At 42.6% G+C, this 7,305-nt stretch overlaps 1 non-coding gene across 1 annotated transcript; it reads left to right on the plus strand.

Annotated features, from left to right (window-relative positions):
* Positions 1–4,960: 4,960 nt before the first annotated feature.
* LOC147440300 (U2 spliceosomal RNA) lies at positions 4,961–5,159 on the plus strand. Its single transcript, XR_015184404.1, has one exon. It is a non-coding gene; the product is annotated as a U2 spliceosomal RNA (small nuclear RNA).
* The last annotated feature ends 2,146 nt before the right edge of the window (positions 5,160–7,305 follow it).

Consider the following 7,305-nt stretch of genomic DNA (forward strand, 5'->3'; position numbering starts at 1 on the left):
CACACTAAGTGTGCTTATATAGCACCTAAATATGGGGATCAATTGATGCAAGTGACGATGTGGCAATCAGTTGACTAGCATTCAATGTAGGTGCACTAGGTGGCATATTTCTTCACATGGGTGATGGGTCTTGGTCATGTGATGGCATGTATGCCTCATATATCATAGGACCGACCAGATAGAGTAGGTTTCTGTAGGTGAAGCTAGGTTTACAAATGTCCCCCATAAACTTAGATTCATCTTAGGTATGCTTGATACATCATGGATAGTTCTCAATGGATTCATTAGCTCATGGTTCACAAGAGCATCCTTTTTATAGAATACTTGAGTTCACATTTGGATACATCAAGACATGATTCTACATAGATACATCATGCTTGGATCACACTTGGATTTATTGAGGGTAGGTATTTTTCTATAGGGTTCATGATTTGTTCTTCATGTAGCATTCCTGTTTGTCGTTCTTCATATTGAGATCATAGAATTTGTGCCGGAGTTTAGTGTACTCCTCCTGTGTGTTCATCATCAGAAAGGTCTTGCCATTTAGAGTGGCAATCTCTAGTTTTTGTGCTTGTAAAATCATTGTGTTGTCTCCAAAATGGACCTCATCATTATGTGCGGAAATCATTTGCATGTGCAAAGGATTTTGTGCTTGTGCTTGTGCTTGTGCATGTGCCTTGGGCGCCCCTTGGGCGGTATTACCAATATAGAGAGACTCTCTGTTTTGGCAATGTTAAACCTGTGCTTGCGTGCAAATAAGACCTTAAGGTTTTTAGCTGAGAGATGGCGCGTGGAATATGGATCCGAGTAAGGCCAAGCGAGGCTAAAAAAATCTTTAGGCTTTGTGGGAATGAGGTTTACTTTAGAAAGCCTTGAAGCTGCATGTTTGTTGGATGCTACAAAAAAGCACACAAATAGTTGGACACCAAGCTTTTGACGATGGAAACAATGTCAGTGGTAGTTGTGTGGGCAATTTGGTGCACGGCAACAAACTAGAGGCAACATTGGTTGGGGATGATGAGGCCACCAAGAAGTTGGGGAGCCCGTTGTGGAAGACCTATGGGATGCAGGTATGTCTAGATTGGCACATATGGGCAATGGCAACAACTAATGGATTGTGTTGCAACAAGGAGCATTGCAATCTCGATTGTGTGACGGTAGAGATTTAACTCTGGTAGATCAGGGTACACTGACAACGAATTGGGCAAAAGTTGGGCTCTAGAGAAAACGATGTGAGGCTCAAGTGGGGCATGTGGGGATCGTGGTGGAGGTACCAGAGTTCTGAGGATGCCCACCAAGTGACATTGGGCCTCTTGAAAGTTGGCCAACTTCCCAAGCTTAGAATATCCAATAATAGGCTTAATGAGAAATTCTCCTCAAAGTAATTCAACTTATTTTACTTATTAAAGAAGATGACTACCACCTTAGGTGCTGTAGCAAGAGGTAGATGGGCCTTTTAACGGTTTAATCCAAGATAATCAAGAAAAGAAAAAGTGAGATTATGGTTAAATGCAAATACTTATTCTTATATGCAAGTGGATTATTGAAATGCCAATGGTGGATCTAGTCTAGGTAGAAACAAGACTACCTACATGCAAGCTCTGATACCACATGTGTTGGACGGGGAGCGACTCACACACCCATGAAGTGCATGCAAACACTACCTAGATCAACATAATGTCAATCGAGGACATAGATGACAAGATAGGCACACGGAGGAAATCTCTTTAGCTTGTCAAGCTGAGACCATCCTACACATACAACACTCTTGGAAGGCCAACTATACCACAATCAAGAACCTCACTGTTCTCAACTACACCACCTAGCCACATACACACATACTAAAGGTAACTCACCTAATCATGCCAGATTCGTACGAAACTTAAGGAACACCATCCCCTCACTAGGATACACCTGTCCCTAAGCTTCTACACTCAAAACCCTCACTCTAAACCCGTCTACGGAAAACGCGTAGGATGACAGAGCAGAATTTTGAAAGTGCCCGAAACTGAAATTTATGAGTACTTATACGTAGCTTATGTCGCCACGATTCTATAGACTACTAGCACGCAGAAAACAGACATCGGTTGATACACTTACGGCCACAAATAGCTCGTAGATGCGTCGGCGTGTGCGCTTCGTCTCGAGTGGAATGCTTGGCGTTGTCACGTAGCTCTCCTCGAGCCTACAGCAATGGTGCAGTCGGATCTCCAATGTGTTGAGCGAGCCGGGCGTAGCGAGAGGATGAATCTCACACTCACTCTCTTTCTCTCTCACACACAGTAGACGGCAGCGCTAAAGTTTTGATTATGATTAAAAGTCCTCTTTACAAAATGACCTAGGTACCTTATATACTAAGGCTACCTTAGGTTTAACCAAAAATGGGGTTGAAAGGGTCAAATGGCTTTGTATTTACAATCTGGAAGTGCCATTGCACCCCGGCTTCTGAAACTAGAATAACTATTCATTACAAATGACGTTTATAGCCATAATCTGCAGCATTTCATAACTCACAAAAGATAAGACTTTGGTACGAAACTTGAGTTATGTTGTGTTGTTGACCCAACGGTCAACAACATGTTAGGATTAGGGTTGGCTCATGAAGGATTAGGATTAGTGGTGTTCATGGAAGCATAAGCTAATCCTATTAAATGAGACAACACGTAGACACAAGTTTAATGCAAAGTAACGATATGCTAGATTGCTTGAAAATAAATTGAGTATGTTGAATGTGTTGATATAACACTTGGAGATGGGGATCTACTAATGCAGGTGATGATATGTCAGTCACATGACTAGAATTCGATGTAGGTGTACTAGGTGGCTTGAGTTTTCATATGGATGAGAGTTCATGGCCATGTGATGGCATGTATGCCTCATACATCATAGTATAGAATAGATAGAGTAGGTTTGTGTTGGTGAAGCTAGGTTTAACCTAGCATAGAGCTCCGATAGATACAAAAGTTCCAATCCCAAGATGGGATCAATGGGTCCTATTTATAGGTATGTGCAATGGTGTTTAATTGGCTGCATAGTCATACATTGTCAGGTAACTGCAATTTTGGAGCACTTTCCTCTCACTATCCTTAAAGGCATATTTGCCTTTAGCCTGATATGAAAATGTTGTCTGTGGTTGTTCTTATACTAAGATCTATGTTATCTCTTCTAATTCTTGTTGGTGTTCTTCTAGGATAGCCTGCATTTCTTTGGAATATAAGGCACCTTGAGGTTTGAGAAAGGCACTACATTGAGGATGAGAACTCACTGAAAGAGCTTGGAGATGGAAACCAAGTGTGGATAGAAGCGCTTGCTCATGTGTCGATTGCAGGTGAAGGTTCTTGTGCAGAAGGCTCTGTGCATGCAAAACGAAATGAAATGAACTTAGGGTCACACACTCACTACATGGTTACTCGAATTTGAGCCATGAATGCCCCACTCCTCTGCAGCCTTGGGAAAAGAACATTCGTTATTGACATGTACCTCATGCATTCACCAGCCCTTATAATCATTATTGGCTTGATTCCCAAAAATATTTGGTTTTTAATGCTATACCAGTTATCATTAGCCATTTCATATATTGTGCTTTGGTCCCTTTAGTTAGTGATGCCCTCTTTAGATGATTTCTCTAAATTCCATGTTTGATGACTTCCAGATGCCTATAATCTTTCTTCACCTTAGATCTTATTAGGAATAAATTCATGACATCCGTTTTTGAGTCTGATGTATCTGATAACACACTTGGTTGTGTTGCACGTTCTTCAAGTGCTTGATAGTAAAGTTGTATTTGGCTCCATTATATACACCAGGTAACATTAATCCAAATAAATCCTTAAGTCTAGCTGTCCCATTTGAAAAGTTCCAATCGGCCTCATAAGTTCTTGACCAAGCTATGTTCAAATCGGGTTTCTTAAGTCCTAACTTGGATTGATATAGTAAACTAGATCTCGTTTCTGAAAGTCCCTCACCTTGATGAACTTGCTGTTGTGCCAATATATTCTTTTTTGCAGCATTTTTCCCTATCTAACTTCATCTAGCCTTAGTAGCTCATCCAGTCTCTTTTTCATTCCCAGTTCGAGACGAATAGTGAATTCCATTGGTATGAAGGCTTTTGTACGATACACCATTTTGAAAGGTGCCACTCAAATTGTGAGAGGTTCCTTCCGTCGCACAATGTTAAAGATAGTCTTGATGGTCTTGCTGCTACTTTTAGCCTGTCCATTGCATTTGGGATAATAAGGTACGAACTTCTAATGCTTGATAAATCTGAATGGTTTCTTTTATGAAATGAGTCCCTTGATGTTAAATATCTCCATTGGGAACCAAATCAACATCGTTATGTTCATACAAGAACCAAGTTGTGGACTTAGATGTGCTGTTGGCAAGTGCCTTAGCCTCCACCCATTTTCTGATATAGCATGTAGCCATGTCTATATAAATTTGCTCCCACCACAAACCGCCAAAACCATCCTAGCATAAAGAGCATGGATGATAAAAGAAAATCCAACCATAAGACACGACAGGCATAGTTCACTATGAATTAGTACGTCGCTCATAATTCATCTAAGCAAGTTTTGGTAACAAACATCAAATCTTGATGAAAGACTTAGCAGTCATCCTCAGCTAGCAAAGCATTACCATAAGAATAACATAAACATATAAGCACGCAAAAGAGGCCTAGGGCAATATAATCCTAGGAGCTCGGCCTAGTTAGGGCATCTCGAGAGAGTAATTCGGCAGAATGTTGGAAACTGAACGAGAAGAGGAGAGAGCTGTCAAGAAACCGTAGTGTTGGGGGAAATTGATGTAGCCTTAGGCTTGAGCCGGTTAGAAATTGATGTAGTGGATGGATGGGCTTAATTAAAGGGCAAGTGCTTTTAGCGCATGAAAATCAATCGACCCCACAGGGCAAAGCGTGAAGCGAAGCAGGTATAAAGCACAGAGAGGGCACGCTGGGTTGCTCATACCTTTCTCGGCCTTTTGGCTAAGATCAAGTGTAGTATCTGTTCTTATCAGTTTAATATCTGATACGTGGTCCATCGGGCCACATGATATTAACCTAATTTTTCTCACGGGGGCAGCCCCCTCCCGGCAGCTTGCTGACCGGGGGCTGCGCGCGTCGCCTCTGTATTGCACTGCCTCAGAGGCCTGGCGCACCCCCCTCCCAACCTCATATTCAAAAACCGCCCATGACGATATGCTCTTTGGTGGGTTGCGGAGAATCGGGATTTCTCTGCAGGATTTTGCTACAATGGTGTATGTTGCTGGTGGGGTTCAATTTTCTTGCTTTGGGATGCTATGCACCCCGAGAGAGCGTTCATGGGACCTTTTGAGGAGCCCCACCGAGGAGATGAGAGTATTCACTTCCTGTTTAATTCGCTATGCAATGGGATGGAGGTGGAGATCCAGTCCGCTTACGAGACTCTCCTGGCGCTCTTGCAAAACGTGCTCCAACACCGGAGTGCCCTCAGCAAGAGGAGATGTGATTGTTGCAGGTCTCAGTTGTATAGCAAGTCTAAAGTCCTGCCAAAGCCAGCCCTCATCCGCCCTTTCAAAGCCAGATTAGCACCATGGGCATATCCAAGCATCTGGAATGGCAATATCAATGCCGTTGATGCAGGCTTGGCAATACCAAACTCCTTGGTAAAACATCTCGACTCCTAGTGCACGCCGGAATCCCAGCCAACCAAGGCCTCTCGGAGCTGTCACCCCCTTGGTTCCAAAACAGAATGGCTCCATAGAAATTGATCGGGTGGCAGCCGGCTTCTTGCGCCTCCGTTTCCGTTGCGTAGAAGCCGTGTTTTTGCATCTAGAGGCTTAAAGACACAAACAGATCAACTTATTGAATGACAATGAAACGAAGAATGATCATTGAAGAATGTCATGACATCATGTATCAAACTCTTTACTTAAGATAACATTTACATTAGAATTGCTAATGGTGCCCGACGATGGAGCTAGAAGCCTCGACCACATGATACACACCATCAAGCTCAAAATATAGTATGAGGTGTATGATCTTTAGCTAGAGAAGTTGTATTACTGCAGTCTAAACATGAAATGATATCGTCATGAATCATATGTCCCTTGTTCTTCTGTAGTCGAAAAGCACCACGTGCAACGAGAAAGACTGAGTGGAAACAAACTTGAGATACATGAGCTAAAAGAAAACTAAACAACAAAGACATGAAACAGTGAGGTGAAGTTCCCCACTGGCCCCTAATGCAAGCCCCTCTTCTGCTACTGCTTTTTATATAAAACCATTTTGACATATGAGGGCACTAGAGCATATCTAGACATGGGTGCAATAGAGCGTAAATTTAGAAGCAATGAAAACACAACAAGCCTCTACTGAATTTGGCTTGTACTTCTTAAACCTTATGGAAATTCTTGGGAGTTGATTTGCACAGCGAGCAATAGAGCCACTTGCGATTGCATATTGTTGCGTACATGCCCTTCTCACTCGCAATTTTGCATCTAGCAAGGGCGGTTGAAATATCCACGGAATCAGTGATGAAAAGTTATCTCCATGTATCAACCACCTAGGAGGAGAGACGTATGTATTTTTTCAAGGCAATGACAAAAGGTCCTATAGGGCTCGATTTTGTGCACGATTGCTAGACCTTGTACTCAGTTTTTAAAACCTTGACAAAAATCTATTTTGCTATTGAATTTTCCCTTGTAGAGCATGTCATAAAATCTAATATCTAATATCTAACCAACCCAAATGATTTTCTCGTATTAAATTGATCACTTAATGTGGGAGAATAAACGGGAACAAGTGTTAAGATATAGACATGTGCTTATAGATCTATCTCAACACAGGGCCAATGGTAAAGGGGCCCAAATGGGAGATGGTCTATCAAAGAGCAAGGCTAACAAATGGAGCATAAGACCTTAGGGTCAGCTTCATTGAAAACCTCCAATAATGTGTGTAAAAGTCCTTTGACCTTAGGTAAGCTAGGGCTGAGCTTGAGGCGCGGGAACCCGACCCAGCTCGAGGTGCTTGTCTTGCTTGTCATGCTTGATGACTAAGGTGCTTGAGGTGCTTAATGATTGAGATGCTTGAGGTGCTTGGCATGCTTGAGATGCTAGGGTTGCACTTGAGGGAGAACCCAACCCAAGCTTAAAGTGCTTAAGAGCCAAGCTTGTGGTGGGAACTGGGCCTATGCATGAGGGGCTTGAGGTGTCAAAAAGTCAAATATTCAATCCCTACAAGGAGGGGGCGAGCCCTACATGAGGGGGGATGAGAGAGAACACCCACACACTCACACAAGGCATGCATGGTACAAAGAAAGCAAAAAGGAC

This window comes from Adiantum capillus-veneris, chromosome 15 (genome assembly GCF_014529385.1).
Source record: "Adiantum capillus-veneris isolate H3 chromosome 15, ASM1452938v2, whole genome shotgun sequence".
In the NCBI taxonomy this organism is placed as follows: domain Eukaryota; kingdom Viridiplantae; phylum Streptophyta; class Polypodiopsida; order Polypodiales; family Pteridaceae; genus Adiantum; species Adiantum capillus-veneris.